General features: G+C 26.9%; 1 long non-coding RNA gene across 1 annotated transcript; it reads right to left on the bottom strand.

Annotated features, from left to right (window-relative positions):
- Window positions 1-9,991: 9,991 nt before the first annotated feature.
- On the bottom strand, window positions 9,992-12,559 carry LOC130798607 (uncharacterized). Its single transcript, XR_009039078.1, has 2 exons — window positions 11,342-12,559; window positions 9,992-11,219 (listed from the first exon to the last, which is right to left on the bottom strand). It is a non-coding gene; the product is annotated as an uncharacterized LOC130798607 (long non-coding RNA).
- Between the last annotated feature and the right edge of the window lie 4,411 nt (window positions 12,560-16,970).

Here is a 16,970-nt window from a genome sequence, read left to right as displayed (position 1 = left end):
TTTTTATATAGGTATTTTTTTATTGTTATTTAAATATTTGTTAGTTTATTATTTAGGGTTGCCTTAAGAATGTATATATATATATATATATATATATTATGCTTATATTTTTGTGTATATATATAGTGAGGAGATTGAGTAATAAATTTTGATGGTGGCGGGCTAAATGGTCCAACGTGAAGGGTTGCAATTCAAGACGTCTATAAATATAATTTTACGTTCAACACCTTGATTTTATTTCTATAATATTATTTAATTAAAAATGATTCCAATCAAGAATTTTTAAAATGGGAGTATGGGACACAAGATGCTGATGGCTCCATGATTTTTTAATTTATAAGAGTATAAATATAAATAATTATTTTTGTACCTATAAATTGTTGTTGGTGTGCAAATAATATGCAACATATGACGTGATATGTGCACCTTACATATTATGCTAAGTTTCCATGATAAACGATCACGAAATATTATGCTAAATAATATGTTTGGTAAAAGACTATATATTTAAGGGTGAATTCACCAATTTTATAGTGTGGGGTAGTAGATGTTATCCTTACTTTTGGAAAAAAAATACATAATTTATATTGAATATAAAATATAAAATTGATCATTGCTCAACCATTAATGTGGCCTTGAGCAAGATGTATGAAGATTTAAGTTTAAAATCCTCGAAACTACAACTTAAATTTTTGTTTTTAAATTTTTTTTACCTATATTTGAGTCATATTTTTTTTTTTTTGTGGTTGGTATTTCATTTCATTTAAGGGAGTTTTATTATAACTATTAAGTTAAATGTTTATATTTAGTTTCAATATATATTAGATGAGATATGACCTTATTTAAAAGATCTCGAGTTTAAAACTTATCAATTCCTATGAAAGTAGAATATTTTGTGTTGTGTATGAGATGAATCTTTGTTAAATTGATTTTTATATATCCTTAAAGGCTTTTGAGCGAGGTTGTGTTATAAAGTGTAATGTATCATGAGATCTTAACCACTAGCTTAAACATTTTAGTTAAATTGGTTCTATTACAGGGAAAAGAACTTCGTTGTTGCATCACCCTTTTGAATACTTTACCAATTATGTGCGTGATTAGACCAGCAAATGCGCCTTAGATTTGAATTTGACAATACAATCATGTGAAAATTTTTCATATAATACTTATCAATATTTTTATATGTTTACAACAATACCAAAAGTAAAATTTTACCTTAAATCTTCATAATAATAATGATCTATTATGTGTGCGGGTATAAATATCATGTTGTATATAATTAAACTAAGGTTAAGACCTAAATCACGAGCTTAACCTTTTTAATTAAAATAAATTTTTGTTATTTATATAAAACTAAGATAATATTAATTAAAATATTATATTACATAAGACGTAGAAAAGAAATATTTTTAGTTGTCATAAGAAAGGATATTGACTCTTCAAACAATTCCCCTCTCCTCATAAGTATAGAACGCATATGAAAATCATGGATTAGCTAATCTATTAGTAGAGGACTTCTACCTTTGAATGTCCCACTTTGTACCTATAAGAATTCTCTAGACTATTCCAAAAAATAAAAATATATTTTATACATCATGTTTAGATGTTGATGACGTAAGCCGGTTTTTCCTCCATAACCGAACAACAACGGTAAACGCCCATCTAAAGGAGGGTAAGATACGTGTAGTCCAAGCATGATAAAACATAATAGTAGTAAATTATAATAAATCAAACTAGCATGCAAACAACGTACAAGACATGTCATACAATATAATTGAGTCTACTACCAATTCGTGATCCAATAAATGACGTTTGTGTAACGTATGCTACAATCATTGGCTGAATTGGAGCAAAAGGTCACACGAAGTCTTATATGGACTAATATTTTTGATTAATTTTTAAGTTTATAATGACTAATTGTATAAATTGTCTTATAACCTTAACGGCCCGTTTGGTACATGTTATTAGAGGGCGGTAATGGTAATAAAATTAAGTAATAAAAAATTTGGTTGTTTGGATGCCATCAATGGTAATGGATGGTAATAAAATAAGGTAATGAAATTACCAAAAAGGGTCATTTTTCTTACCATCAAACAACCTGGTATTAGGCTGTAATGGTAATGAAGTATTACTGTGGTAATAAAATACGGTAATATTGTTTCGAGCTGAAGAAAAAAAATAATGAAGAAAAAAAAGGTAATATATGTAATTATCCAAAAAAATATTATTATTAAAAAAAGAATCATTAGATAGAATAATTTAGATACAATAATGCTTTTAGATACAAATATACAATAATGAAACTAAGAGTCATTACCATTTTTTATTACTAACAACCAAATGCAATCAATGGAATATTATTTTCCATTACAATTCTTTAGTCATGCACACCAAATAAAAGAATCTTCACTACCAATTCTCATATCCATTTCTTCATTACTATTGCCATTACAATATTTTATTTCCATTACTTTATTACCATCAACCAAACAGATCGTAATTGTAATGTTTTATGTAATTTTGAGGTTAAATTTGTAGTTTATTAGCTCCATGGAATAATAAGTGGGCGAAAATTTTGAGAATTCGCCTAAGATTTTCAACAAGTGATAGACGAACAAAGTAGATGTAAAAGTGGGTTTGATTTTTGATTGTTAGGCTAACATACTTGAGCATGTATAGCTTTTTATAATTGTTTTTTGGAGGGTTACTTTTCTTATATGCACATGAAGAGTAGGTTTGAGGAAACTCTTTTTAGAAGGTGCATCCCATTCTCATGCTAATGCAAATTGAGGAGAGTGGATTCTCTGTTCTTTCCATACTATCTATATGTGTTTGTTCTAGATCAATGAAACAATTTTCATCTTCCAAAACAAAAGTAAGTGCAAAAGAAGTCACAAGAGATTAATAAGTAAGCAACAACTCGTCGGTTACTAGGCGACAATTCGTCTCAAAATTTCTGGAATACTTGTTCCGAGGCAATAAGTATGCGACGAGTCACCACGTTTTAAGCAACGATTCATCGTTGGCGTTTCGAAAGGTTTTGTGCATGTTTTTCATTACTCGGCAGTTGGTAATTTTATTTTATTTTATTTTATTTTATTTCATTTATTTAAATTAAACCTGTTTTCAAGTTCTTAGAGAGTGTTCCCCAAGTATCGTATTAGTTTGGGTGGAAAAGATTTTAGTTTTTAGTTGGATATCTTATTAACCAACTAGTTTTTTTTTTCTTTATAATTTTCACGAAAAGTCAAATTTTACTTCTTTAGTTTATTTATTAGTTCTTTCCATTCCTAGACAAATTTTGTAATTTTTTAACGGCTAATTTGATGGATGGTAATAATTGGTAGCTATTGGAATAAAAATTAGTGTAATTTTAGTTGAAAAATCTCTTAGCTACCTTGATGGTCATAATTGTCCAACTTCAATAATCTCATTTTATTCATAAATTTCATTCCAATGCATTATTATTGGAAGAGGTGATATTAGGTGGTAATGGAAATTTAAAAACAAAAAAATTTTTTTGTGATCAAAATTTCATCATCATGGAAATGATATGGGATTTTTGATGAAATTTTACACTATAAATCATTCCCATTATCACCATTTAATACCACTAATCAAACGGGCCGTCGGTTCAACTAATTTTAATAATCATTATTCTCTATAAGTTTCTATTTTATTATTCTTTTGATTGTTCTCAATATTATTACTTATATTTAGTGTTATGTCTAGGGTTTTATATGTTGCTTTTATGTTAGTTTCCATGAATAGCTAGCATATGTGAATTGTGATTTTTGTTATAGGACGAATTGCTGTATGAGGCAGACTCATTATGACGTGTGTCCTATTCATAAATTAAATAGTCCAATTTATGCAAATTATAAGAGTAAAAAAAATTTATTTTCAGATCGTCTCACTAAATAGGAGTCTCTTGCAAGAGTCAGTGTTGTTGTGGGTATAATGGGCTTGGTTTTGAACCTTGAGATGAGAGAACTAATCAAATTTAGAAAATTTGAAATCTTTAAATCAAAAACTCAAAAAAATGAATCAAATAATCTAACTTTCAAACTTATGCTAAAAGTAAGTGTGAAATTCAAACCTAAGGTTTGGGACTGTTCGCAGTTACTAATTGCGAACAGGTCAAAAAAGACAAAATAGCTATTCGCAGTTAGTAACTGCGAATAGCTATTTTGACCTGTTTGTGTGGAGCATGCTGTTCGCAGTTACTAACTGCGAACAGGTCAAACAGCCACAAACCTCAGGTTTGAAATTTCACGCTTATTTTTGGAATAAGTTTGAAAGTTGAATTATTTAGTTTATTTTTTTGATTTTTTGACTTAAAGATTTCAAATTTTCTCAAATTTATCGGTTATTGGCAAATGATTGTAGACATTCGGACAACAGATTGGACTTCAGAAATCTATTTTGGTGGGCTTAACCGCCCAATATTGACATGTGAGCCTGCATTCAATCACTCGATATGCCTAACCACCATCGAATATTAATATCACAAATTCTCCCGAAAAACGGTCTATTTAAGAGATTATCTCTAATTAGAGCAATTTTTTATAAACTTTTTAAAATATTGTAAGTAGGTATTAAGCATGATGTAAGTAGACATTTAAAATATTAAAAGTAGGCATTAAGGATACGATAAGTAAGCATTAAGAATAATATAAGTAGGCATTAAGAATACGGTAAATAGACATTAATCTTTAATAAGTTATGCTTGAGATACGTCTCTCAAGAGACTAGTTGTATTAAATTTAAGTTTATTTCAATAAAAATTTAAAAAATAAGTTTGATTTTAAAGTAATTTTTAAAATAAACAACTTTATATTTGAGCCAAAGGTCAGAGCATGTTTATTGTTACTTACAACGATGAAGAAAAGTACAAGTTAAAAGAAAAAAAATTAACTACGATTTTGTGGACTGTTTTTTCTAAGTAAAGACAATTAAATCAAAGAGCATTAGTGTTGGCTTGTTGTTATTGTAATAATTCGTATTTAGCTTGAAAAATGATTGATAGACTACTCATATCAATAAGGTAAATCTTCTTTTTTAGGGAGTACATTTGCCAAGAACTTCATAGTCAAGTGTGCTTGGTGGGGAGCAATCTTAGTATGGGTGACCTTCTGAGAAGTTTTTCTGGGTGTGTAAGAGTGAGGCCAAAGTGCGCTGGAAAGACTTGTGTTGGTTTGTGGGGCTAGTCTACAGTCTTCATGAGTAATCACCAGCAGTCCGAGGGGCCGGGGTGTTACAGTTATGAACAACAAACTACACTTAAATGTTTTTTTTTTTCTTTAAAAAATAATGAATTTATCTTTTTTTTGCTCGATGTTACTAACAACGATTAAAAAAGGTGGTAAATTTTTTTTGTCTTTTAATATGTTCTTCTCTTGTTAGCTGTTGGTTATAACGTTCAAGCCCCCACCTTAGACTCGGACACAGACACTCATTTTGGAAATTTTTTTAGGACCAAACTTATTTTTGTAATTTATTTTTTAAAAAATATGTATTCCAAAATTAAACAATTTAATTCTGCTATTTATTATCGACCAACTTTTATATAAGACCATTTTATGGTGATTCAAGAAGCCTAATTTACATTTGAATTGGCTTATTTAAAATAGTTTAGCATTTTTTATCCAAAATGTCTATTTTAATATTCTAACAATGTATCAAACATTAAACACCTAAAATAAATATTTTAATTTTTAAGTACAAAAATTGATATTTTAATTCATCTAGTTAGATTATTTAGTCTAATTTAAACCAGTGAACATAAAACTTGGTCCAATTTGAGATCAACATAAATGCGAACGGAAAGTTAGTAGGTCATGAATCATGATTCTTAACCCATCATAAACTGTAAACGAGTAAATCATCCAACAAAAAATGCATAAAAAAAAGAAAAATAATATTTACTCAAACATGATCGTCTTCACCGTATTCTCAATTTGTCTTCATATGCTATGCTGGTTTGTCTCACTTAATTTGTCATATTTTTTGATTAAATTTGTCTTATTAAACTTGCCCATATAATTAAGTGTCGGTAGCAATTTCGAAGAGTGACTATTGGAATATTATTTGAACGATGTGTGCCCTTAAGTTAAAGCATAAATTTTATCGAATGATCATTAAACCGGCAATAATATATGGATCATCATAATAGAAAGATGGAAGTATTGAAAATACGAAAGCTTCAATGGATGAGTAGGTATAGCTTGAGGCTTATTGAGGAAATTAAAGATAAAAAAATCATTTAATATCATTTAGGCGCGTGCAAAGACAGGGTTTTAGCTAGCGAACTAATAAGGTAGATAGAAAGTTGAAACTGGGTAAACTTGAAAAGAGGACGAGGAAGACTGAAAATGACTTGGAGGACAAGAGTTGATAAAAATAAAAATAACTTAGGCTGCAAATTCAGATTGTAGAAATCAAAATGAATGGAGATGAGGAAACCACGTGAACGGCTATTGGAACTGCTTTATAGATTCTTATAATCTACCTTAATCTTTTTGAATTAAGGTTCTGACATTGTTACTATTATGGTATACGAAAAAAAAATTTAAAGTGTGAAATTTCATATGGCAACCAAGACTAATAATGTCTGAACCTAACCTTTACATCAAAGTCCAATAATAACCCGACTTATTATTCCTATTTAAAAGTTTACCCTTTACTTACTGATCAATTTGCCTCGTTGAACACCTCTAACTCAGGAGTATACAACATAACAACATCACCAATGAAAGTCATGACTCTCTCCATAGATTCAACGATGCCAAGTTTCGCAGAAATTGGAAGCTCTTGAAAAGCTTCTAGATAACAATTTTTAAATTTTAAAAGGACAATAAAAAAACAAAGGAATTCAGAAATGGATGGCTATGATGAAATCCTCTAGGAAGTTTCTCACCAAAACTTGTTTTTTAGGAGTTGCACAATTAATATTCAATTTCCAAAATTTTAATATAAAATGAAAAAAAAAACATTCAAAATAAATAATTAATTTAAATGTTTCAATGCTGCTGTACCGTATTTGGCAAAATCATTGTCATGATGGTTATGTTTGTCTGGTTTGTCTTTAAATTAATGTGTTTGAATTATATAAGGCGCATTAGAAAATGACCAAGAAAGTTCAAGGAAGTTTCTGTTCGATTAAATTTGCTTATAATTAATTTATAGAAAAATTAAAAAAATTGAGATACAATAAATATTGAAGGTTAGTAGTGGAAAATATGTGGATGAGAAAATAAATTAGATATGTAGACGAAAATTAAATAATAAGAATATAAGTGATATGTGTAAATAAAAATTATGACCAATAATACCAATTTTTGATTAACCATAAGTAACATTAACCAATGAGAGTGACAATTTAATAACGAATAATGTTTTTTAGAAGTTACTACTATATTGGTAATATTTTATTTGTTGATGAAGATTTGGTAGTCTAAAAAAATATTTATATAGATATTTCATCTAAAAAAATTATGTTAGACAATTCTATATAAAAATGACATCAATTTAAAAATAGTCGTTGGAAGTTGTATCAAATAATAACAATGTGAAAAAATATATAAAAAAGTCAAATATTATCCACAACAATCATCATTTCATTAATTCATTTTATTATTTGATCTCAATCATTGTCAATGACAAAGTATATACATAATGACTAAGATCAAATTACAATATAAATTAATAACTCAAGTGTGGTCCATACCTAAGAATATAACTCATTGTTATCCCATATTTAAGAATATAATTTACATATAATCTGATATATAAAAATTAGAGAGAGATTGATTAATATATAAGTATGATAGACTACTTTTCATATTACCAATTGATTTTATAATAAAATTTCATCAAACTCAGTAATAAGTTTATGATCCTATACTTATTTTATAATAAATCAAAATTATTTTTTAAAAGTCAATACATATATGCATTATCTTGGGAGATTGTCTATCAAATTTTTTTTTTATTCAATTTAGTATTTCACTAAATTAAAAAGTCATAAGTTACTTATTAACAAATTTTATGATATTTATAGAATTATAAGCACACCTCTAAATTGCATGCTTTGTCGCCTTGTGAATCAAAGAGCATCATAAGATAGAAACTGAATGAGGCATCAATTGATTTGTTAAAAAAGAATAAGAATAAAATCTCAATTTGATAATTGAGACAATGCAAGGCAATAAGTCAACAACCAATGGATCAATTATAAGTTTATAACGTTGCTTCATTAATAATTTAATAAGAAAAATTGTCTATAATATTTTAATTTTTAATTGATGCATTAAAATAAATTGATTTATTATTTATTTTTAAATATATCAACATGGATAATTATTGAATTTATCTTTTATTTTTAATACATCTACAAATATGATATAGTTGTTGCAAATAAACGCATTTAGTTCAACTGTGACCTTTTTCAAATATTCTTTGTATGTCAAACAATTATAAATAAACAATTGCGGCCATAATGTTTTTATATCAAATAATTAAGGAAAATAGACATTAAAAATTCAAGCTCTCACTCACTCGCTATAAATAATTTTACCTTTGGATTATTTTCTAATAATTCGATATTTACCATACATTTTCCCACAATATATTATATTATTTATAATAGGTAGGAAAAAATTATTTAGAATAATCCAACCTATTCATGATTTTCTTACAATAATCTCACTTATTAATTAACCATAAATAATCCCAACTTTGAGGGGTATTTTTCTAGGGTAAACCATGTAACCAGATGACTTGCTATAGCAAGTTTTTTTAAAAAAAAAAAGTTAAATTAAAATAATATATCGTAAAAAATGTTAAAAAAATTTATGATTTTTTTATTATTTAAAATTTTTATGTAAATTTTTAAAATTTTTCTTGAATTTAAATTAATATTCAATTTACTTTTTTTGGTAAATTACCTACTATAGCAGGTCATCTGGTTATCCAAATTTACTGGCAAATACCCTCTAAAGTACGGATTATTCATGGTTAATCAATAGATGGAATTATTGTAGAAAAATCATAAATAGGTTGGATTATTCTAAATAATTTTTCCTAATAGATAATTATATAGTATCTATCAACAAACTAAGAAAAGAAATTAGATAATTCACAACGAACTAAGGCAAATGTTGAATTTTTAGAAAATAATTTAAAAAGTAAAATTATTTACACAGAAAAATAAAATATTAAATTATTAATATCAATTTTTTAATAATTAATTAAGTTTATTTTTAGCAAATTCAGCAAAAATTAATTTACTATTAACAATTTTGCCTTTTTTTGATGTTAATCAAAAGTTCAAAACAAATAATGATGACTTCCCACTCCCCACTCCATTAGTTGTAGTAAAGTGACCTCCGCTAGAGTATATGTTTCGTGGATTTTCGTGATGTTAATAGGAGTATTTATTTAGCTATATTTTGTGATTAGCAAATGGGATCATATTTTATTTAATTTGGTGATATTAGGTTGATGTAACACTCTTAAATTTGTGACCCTTTAAATGAAACCAAAACCGCCAAGAAACAGAGGAAATTTAAGTGTTACATAAAAAAAATAAAAAAATAAAATAAAAAAAAGGAAAAGAAAGCAGTTAAGTTTGATTGATTTAATTAAAGGGATTATAGAAAAACTTCCAAACAAAATCGTGCGAAAATTCCGACAGCATCTACCCTGAAATTGAATGTACCAAAAGAAATAAACAAACAATAATGAAAAGAACACTAAACAATCACAAACAGAACCAAAAAATCCTTTCTTGATTTTCTGATGATGGTTGATCTGTGATCCTCCCTCAGTTACTCACACTAATCAAACACGTACAAAGCCTTCCAGACTTTGTGTCCAAGGTCTCCTTAAAGAATCAAGGTTGTTCCACAACTCTTAACACTCCAAGGATCAAAGGATACTCCGTAGCCTTTGATGAAGTTGCCTCCAACTTCGAAGAAACAGAAAAATCTTTTTCTGAATTACCTCAATATTCTTATTGAATGATCAAAAAGAAAGCGTAAGATGTATGATACACAAGTGAGGCTCTCCTTATATAGAGCTCTCAACTAACATAACGGCTATATTAGCACACACCTCATTAAAAAGACACGTGCATTTACAAAACACTTAAAACAAAAACATAAAGCAACAAAAACACTTAAAAAACAAATTCTGATCAGGAGAACTGTCGACCACCCTTCCTTCAGCTCAGCTTCTACGACTCCACGTGGATTGTTAGCATAGTCCTAGGCCCTTGATGGCTAGATCCAAGTACCAAGATTTTATTTCCACTATACCCCAGGTCCTGGATGCACAGTTTTGGTCTCCACGTGTCGTGCAAGGTGGCCTGGTCGCTAGTTCTGCTGCTGTGCTGTTCTGACGCCTTGCCCTGTTCTATGTGGTCTGTATGGCCTGTATGCAGCCTTTTGTGGGCTCCTTTGGTATCTTTAGTTGATACAATCACATTTTTATCATGTGCCCCTTTAACTTTGCAAATAAGTGGACAAAAATCAGTAAACACCAGAACCAGTTCTCTCCCTTGTTGATAAACAACCACTGGACTTGCTCCTCTGTACATTGAGCACACTTGTTATTCTGCTGCTGAGTTCAGAATGTGGCTCGCATTTGGCTCAAAGTAAATTAGAAACCATGTTTCCCAATGTCATCCAGCATGTAAGAGTCAAGGTTCTTGCTCTTACTTGCATGATTATCCAAACCCATATGTTAAACAAGCTCACCAAATTGATTAGCTTGCTTGTGTTACCAAGCCCACAATCAATTTGTATCAACTTCTCAATGCCTTCACCCTTTTCCTTCTCTTCTTTGATTTCATATATTCTCTTACGTGACAAGAGACCACCATATTGGGGTTTACAAGACTCACATGGCAACACCTCAGCCAAGGACGGTGACAAACATGCCGGCGCCCAATGGCAAAGTATGATCATACCCCCGTACAGAGACCATATACAGATGATCCATGCCTCCGGGAACTAAACCAACTGGGGTACCAATCCAGTGGAGTCACAATAAACAACCAACTTAATATCTCATCAATAAGGAACTCATTCCCATTCATAAAACATAATTTAAAACTTATCAATAAGAAATCATTCCCATTCTATCTCATATAATCCAACATTCCACTCTCGCGACATCGAAACCCATTCTCTACCATCTCTACAAGCCGATCCACACTTGAAACAATAATTTAATAATGTTTAATAGCAAATCATAGTCAACATAACTCATATAACATTGTTATGCAAAGAAAACATATTCAAGATGCATGTAAGAGTTAGCTACTGCGTGTACTTACCTACAACTACAAGATAAAAGGTCACAAAAATCACTCCGAAAGAGGTTGTTACGGCCCTCTTATGAACCGGGCACCTATACACGTTTAAAGTAAGAATAGTAAGTCTACTTGACTTCATTTAGGAGCTACTTGCTCTACGAAGTACCCTACTTCGATCCTTACAAGCCACAACTCATATGAATATGCAATCTAATCATACACACAACATGTTTACTCACAAACAATGTCATCAATCAATCTAACTATAACATTAGTTTCCATTAAATTCTAAAACAAGGCATGTTCAAGGGGAAAAGATTCAATTTATACACTTTTACAATAAAACAAGACTATGTGGTCTTTATTAGTATAATGTAGTGTATTACACTCTGTTTCAAAGAATAATGGTAATGATTTTCAATCAAATTTGTTCCATTCCTCAAGGTTTGAGGTGACAAAGTATAAGAACAAAGCAATTAGTAGGCTAGACATCTCATAACCATATTAAGGAATTAGTTAGGCAACAATTTAATACTAACCACAACAATTAAACATCAACCATGTACCCATAATTAACAATGAGAACACTTAATCATCGCTAGCGACACATGATTCAAAAATTCTTTATTAGCAATTTTATACAATAATTCTTTATTAGTACTTGTTATCACCACAAAATCAACAACAATACTCACATTCACCACCATTAGCATAATTAATTTATATTTAATTATTAAAAGTGACCAAATATTTTAACTATTTTTAATCATTAAAACCACCATTATTAATCAAAAATAATACTTATCAAAAGCTTCTATAAATTTGTGCCAATATTACAAAATCACCAAAATACATAAAAGCATACTACCTTCAATTTCATCCCCAACACAAACCCTAACTTATTCATTTTCAAATCTCACCTCTAACACTTACCAATTACAAATTCTAGCAAGATATAAATTAATTTAAACTAACATTCATAAATATACCCAAAACTTTAAAGATTAAAAGCACTAATTTAAAATGAGGATGAAAAAGCTCACAAAAATGAATGAGAGAGAAGGGGTGCGTGGGGGACAGCCACCGGCCAGTGGTGGCTTCTGGTGGCGCTGGTCGCGGCAACCACTGGTTGTGATGGTGGTGATTTGGTGTTGTGAGGGAGGGAGATGGAGGAAGGAGAAGAGTAAAGGGAGGTTATAGAAGATGAGAAAAAAAAAAAAAAAGTGAGGGGTGTTTGCTTCTAAATTTAAAAACCCCACTCATACTACTTGTGTATATTATCTACAAGATCTAAAAATAACCCTAGTCCATACTAACATTGATTTATTTTAATAATAATATTAATAATCAAAATAATAATAATAATCATTGACTACTTTAATGAAAGAAATTAAAAAATATATATATTTAAAAGCTAATTTAATTAGTCGACGATAAATATATTAAATTATTTTTTTCAAATTATCTAAAAAAAAGTTACAATATTAACGTAATAAATTATGGGGTGTTACAGTTGACTTATTTATTAATTGGTTTGTTTGATCAGCTAATAAAATTGAGTTTTTATTAGTTATTAAGTTAGTTGTATTAAGTCAATATTATAAGGGTTTTTCACAATGACTCTTGGCTAGTGTCATTATATGTTTGATCAACTAAAAGTATTGAGTGATTTTCTATTTCAAAAGCTAGCTATTATTGAGATATTGAAAAATTGAAATTAAGTTGTTGGTGTTAATAATTTATTAGGGAAAATATGGGTTAAAAGGACGAAAGTCAAGAGCCAATAAAAAACAATTTATTTTCATGTGCTTTAAATGTTATGTACGAAAAAAAAGAATTTTTTGACGAACTTATAAAAAATAATATTATCTTCATTATATTATACTTGTTATATTTGACTTTTTACGCAATTTATTATTTTGATTATTTATATATTGAACTATAAAAGATTAATATCATAAAAATATAAGATTAAACGATTCAAATCAAATTTTAATTAATAATATTTTTTAAAAGTATTATCTACAATATATAAAAAAATTTAAGTGATAAATGATGCCAACATTGTGAAATGATCAATTTCATACCTAAATTTTGTAGGCGATAAAAAAAGACGGATGTAGTTTTTGTAGTTTTTGTAATCAATGCTGGCACACGTGTGGTAGACTGGTAATCAGTCAATATTTGATTCCAAGACTTTTCTAAAGTTGAACGACTGAATTGTCTACGGGAGTTATTAAACTTCGCCACTCCTTTTTATTTTATCGTCATCCTCTTTTTTTATGTAATTACAAATTAGTCTCTGATTTTTTAAAAATTACAACTTTACCACTTCCTATAAATTTCTTATTTATAATAATAATAATAATAATATTAATAACAACAAATAATAATAATTAACTTTTTTATATTCTTCAAAAAGAATATAAAAAAATTAATAATAATAACAGTAGTAATAATAATAATAAATTAATAATAACAACAATAATAAAATTAAAAATAATAATAATTATTCAAAAAGAAACGAAAAAATAATAATAAAAATAAAAATGAATCGCCCAGATCTGGGCGATTCATTTTTATTTTTTTTTGGAAAATTTATATTAATTTCATTTATATTATTATTATTATTACTGTTGTTGTTGTTGTTGTTGTTGTTATTATTATTATTATTATTATTTTTAAATTTTTATATTTAATTTTTTTAAAATATTATTATTATTATTATTATTATTATTATTATTATTATTATTATTATTATTATTATTATTATTATTATTATTATTATTAGTAGTAGTAGTAGTAGTAGTAGTATTATTATTATTATTAAATTTTTTATATTCTTCTTTAAATTTAATGTTCTTAAAATGATAAATGTGTTATCAAGTGCGATTGGCTCGCGGTTTTTCCTGCGACTGTCTTCTTTTTTTTTATTTGAATTTTGAATTATAAATAATATATTATTATATTATTAATAATATAATAATTAGTTTAATTTTATATTAATATATTATTATATTATTATAATGTTATTATAATAATTAGTTTTGAATTAAAATAATTTATTTGAATGTTTAATTATTTTTTAATATAATAATAATATATTAATTAAAATTTAGTTGTTAATTAATAATTTAAATAAAAAATAATAATAACAATCACAATAATAATAATAATAATAAAAATAATAACAACAACAACAACAGCAACAACAATAATAATAATAATAACAATAATAATATAAATAAAATTAATAATAATTTTTAAAAAAAAATCCAGTCGCAGGAAAAATCGCGAGCCAACCGAGGTTCAGTTGCGGAAAAAATCGCGACTGGACCATGGTTTAGTCGCACGAAATTGTGCGACTAAACCGTGGTCCAGCCGCGGTTTTTTCCGTGACAGAACCCCGGTTGGCTTGAGGTTTTTTTGCGACTGGGTTTTTTTTAAAATATTATTATTAATTTTATTTATATTATTATTGTTATTATTATTATTATTGTTATTATTATTATTATTTTTACTTTTATTTTTTATTTAATTTTTATTTTTTTTATTTTTATTATTATTATTATTATTATTATTATTATTAAATTTTCATTTTTGTTTAAATTATTATATTTAATTTATTTTTTTAAATATTATTATTATTTTTTTTTAAGGAGATGGCAAAGTTGTAAATTTTTTAAATTTAGGGGCAAATTCGTAATTTTACTTGAAGGGGGTGGCGATAAAATGAAAAGGGTGGTGAAATTTAAGAATTGAATTTATCAATTGGGATGAATATCAACTTTTTTCGGATTTATATAGTCTTTATTCTCATATATTATTACTTATCATTTATTTTATTTTATTTTTATTTTAATTCACATCATAAATAAGCAATAATTTAATTCATAAATAGAACGCTATTATTTTTAGGGCATTATTATTTGTCGCCACCCTTTTCATTTTATCGCCACCCCCCTCCTAATGAAATTACGAATTTGCCCCTGATCTTTAAAAATTTACAAATTTGCCATTGAGTTAATAACTTTTCATTTTCATTTTTTTTTTATTTTTTTTAATTATTTTTATTTATATTATTATTGTTATTATTATTATCATAGTTATTATTATTATTATTATTATTATTATTATTATTATTATTACGGTTATTATTATTATTATAACGGTTATTATTATTACGGTTAATAATAATAATAATAATAATAATAATAATAAAATTAATAATAAAAATAATAATAATAAAAAAAAAAATACCAGTCACACAAAACGTGCGACTGACAATCGCACAAAGCAGTCGCACGTTTTGTGCGACTGGTAGTTTTTTTTTATTTTTTTTTTATTATTATTAATTTTATTATTATTATTATTATTACGGTTATTATTATTAATTTTATTATTATTATTATTAATATTGTTGTTGTTATTATTATTATTATTATTATTAAATTATTATTTTTGTTTTAATTATTATTGTTATAACTGATGTAAGAAAGAAAGCATAAAAATTGACAAACACAAAACACATAGAATTTACGTGGTTCACCAACAATGTGTTGACTAAGTCCACAGGCAGAGGAGAGAAAAATTTTATTACTAGAGGAAACCCAAAATACAAATATTGGCTAGATTATAGAAAATAAGAGTTTATAAATTATTCCAATACATAAAACCTTAGCCAAAACAGATTTTTTTGGGATGATGCAAAACTAATGCCCAAGACTCCTTTTATAAGGAGAAGAATAACAAGCCTTTGTTATTCTTCCGATGTGGGATAATGATAAACATTAATCTTCCAGTGTGGGATAATGAAAAACATTAATCTTCCAATGTGGGATAATGACAAACATCAATCTTCTAATGTAAGGTTATGTCTTGAATCCCACATTGGAAGATTGATGTTTGTCATTATCCCACATTGAAAGATTAATGTTTTTCATTATCCCACATTGGAAGATTAATGTTTATTATTATCCCACATCGGAAGAATAACAAAGCTTGTTATTCTTCTCCTTATAAAAGGAGTTTTGGGCATTAGTTTTGCATCATCCCAAAAAAATTTGTTTTGGCTAAGGTTTTCTGTATTGGAGTAATTTATAAACTTCTAATTTCTATAATCTAGCCAATATTTGTATTCTGGGTTTCCTCTAGTAATAAAATTTTACGCTTTCTTTCTTACATCAGTTATAACAATAATAATTAAAACAAAAACAATAATTTAATAATAATAATAATAACAACCACAATATTAATAATAATAATAATAATAAAATTAATAATAATAAAAAAAAAATTAAAAAAAATACAAGTCGCACAAAACGTGCGACTGTTTTGTGCGACTGGTTTGTGCGACTGGTATTTTTTTTTAATTTTATTATTATTATTATTATTATTAATAACCGTAATAATAATAACCGTTATAATAATAATAATAACCGTAATAATAATAATAATAATAATAATAATAATAATAATAATAATAATAAAATTAATAATAATAATAAAAAAAAAAAAATACCAGACGCACAAAGAAGTCGCACGTTTTGTGTGATTGGTATTTTTTTTTTTTTAATTTTTTTTATTATTATTATTTTTATTAAAAAAAAAATTAAAAAAAATGAAAATGAAAAGTTATTAACTCAATGGC

This window comes from Amaranthus tricolor, chromosome 13 (assembly GCF_026212465.1).
Source record: "Amaranthus tricolor cultivar Red isolate AtriRed21 chromosome 13, ASM2621246v1, whole genome shotgun sequence".
NCBI classification, from domain to species: Eukaryota; Viridiplantae; Streptophyta; class Magnoliopsida; order Caryophyllales; family Amaranthaceae; genus Amaranthus; species Amaranthus tricolor.
This window is presented reverse-complemented; position numbering and strand designations above follow the sequence as displayed.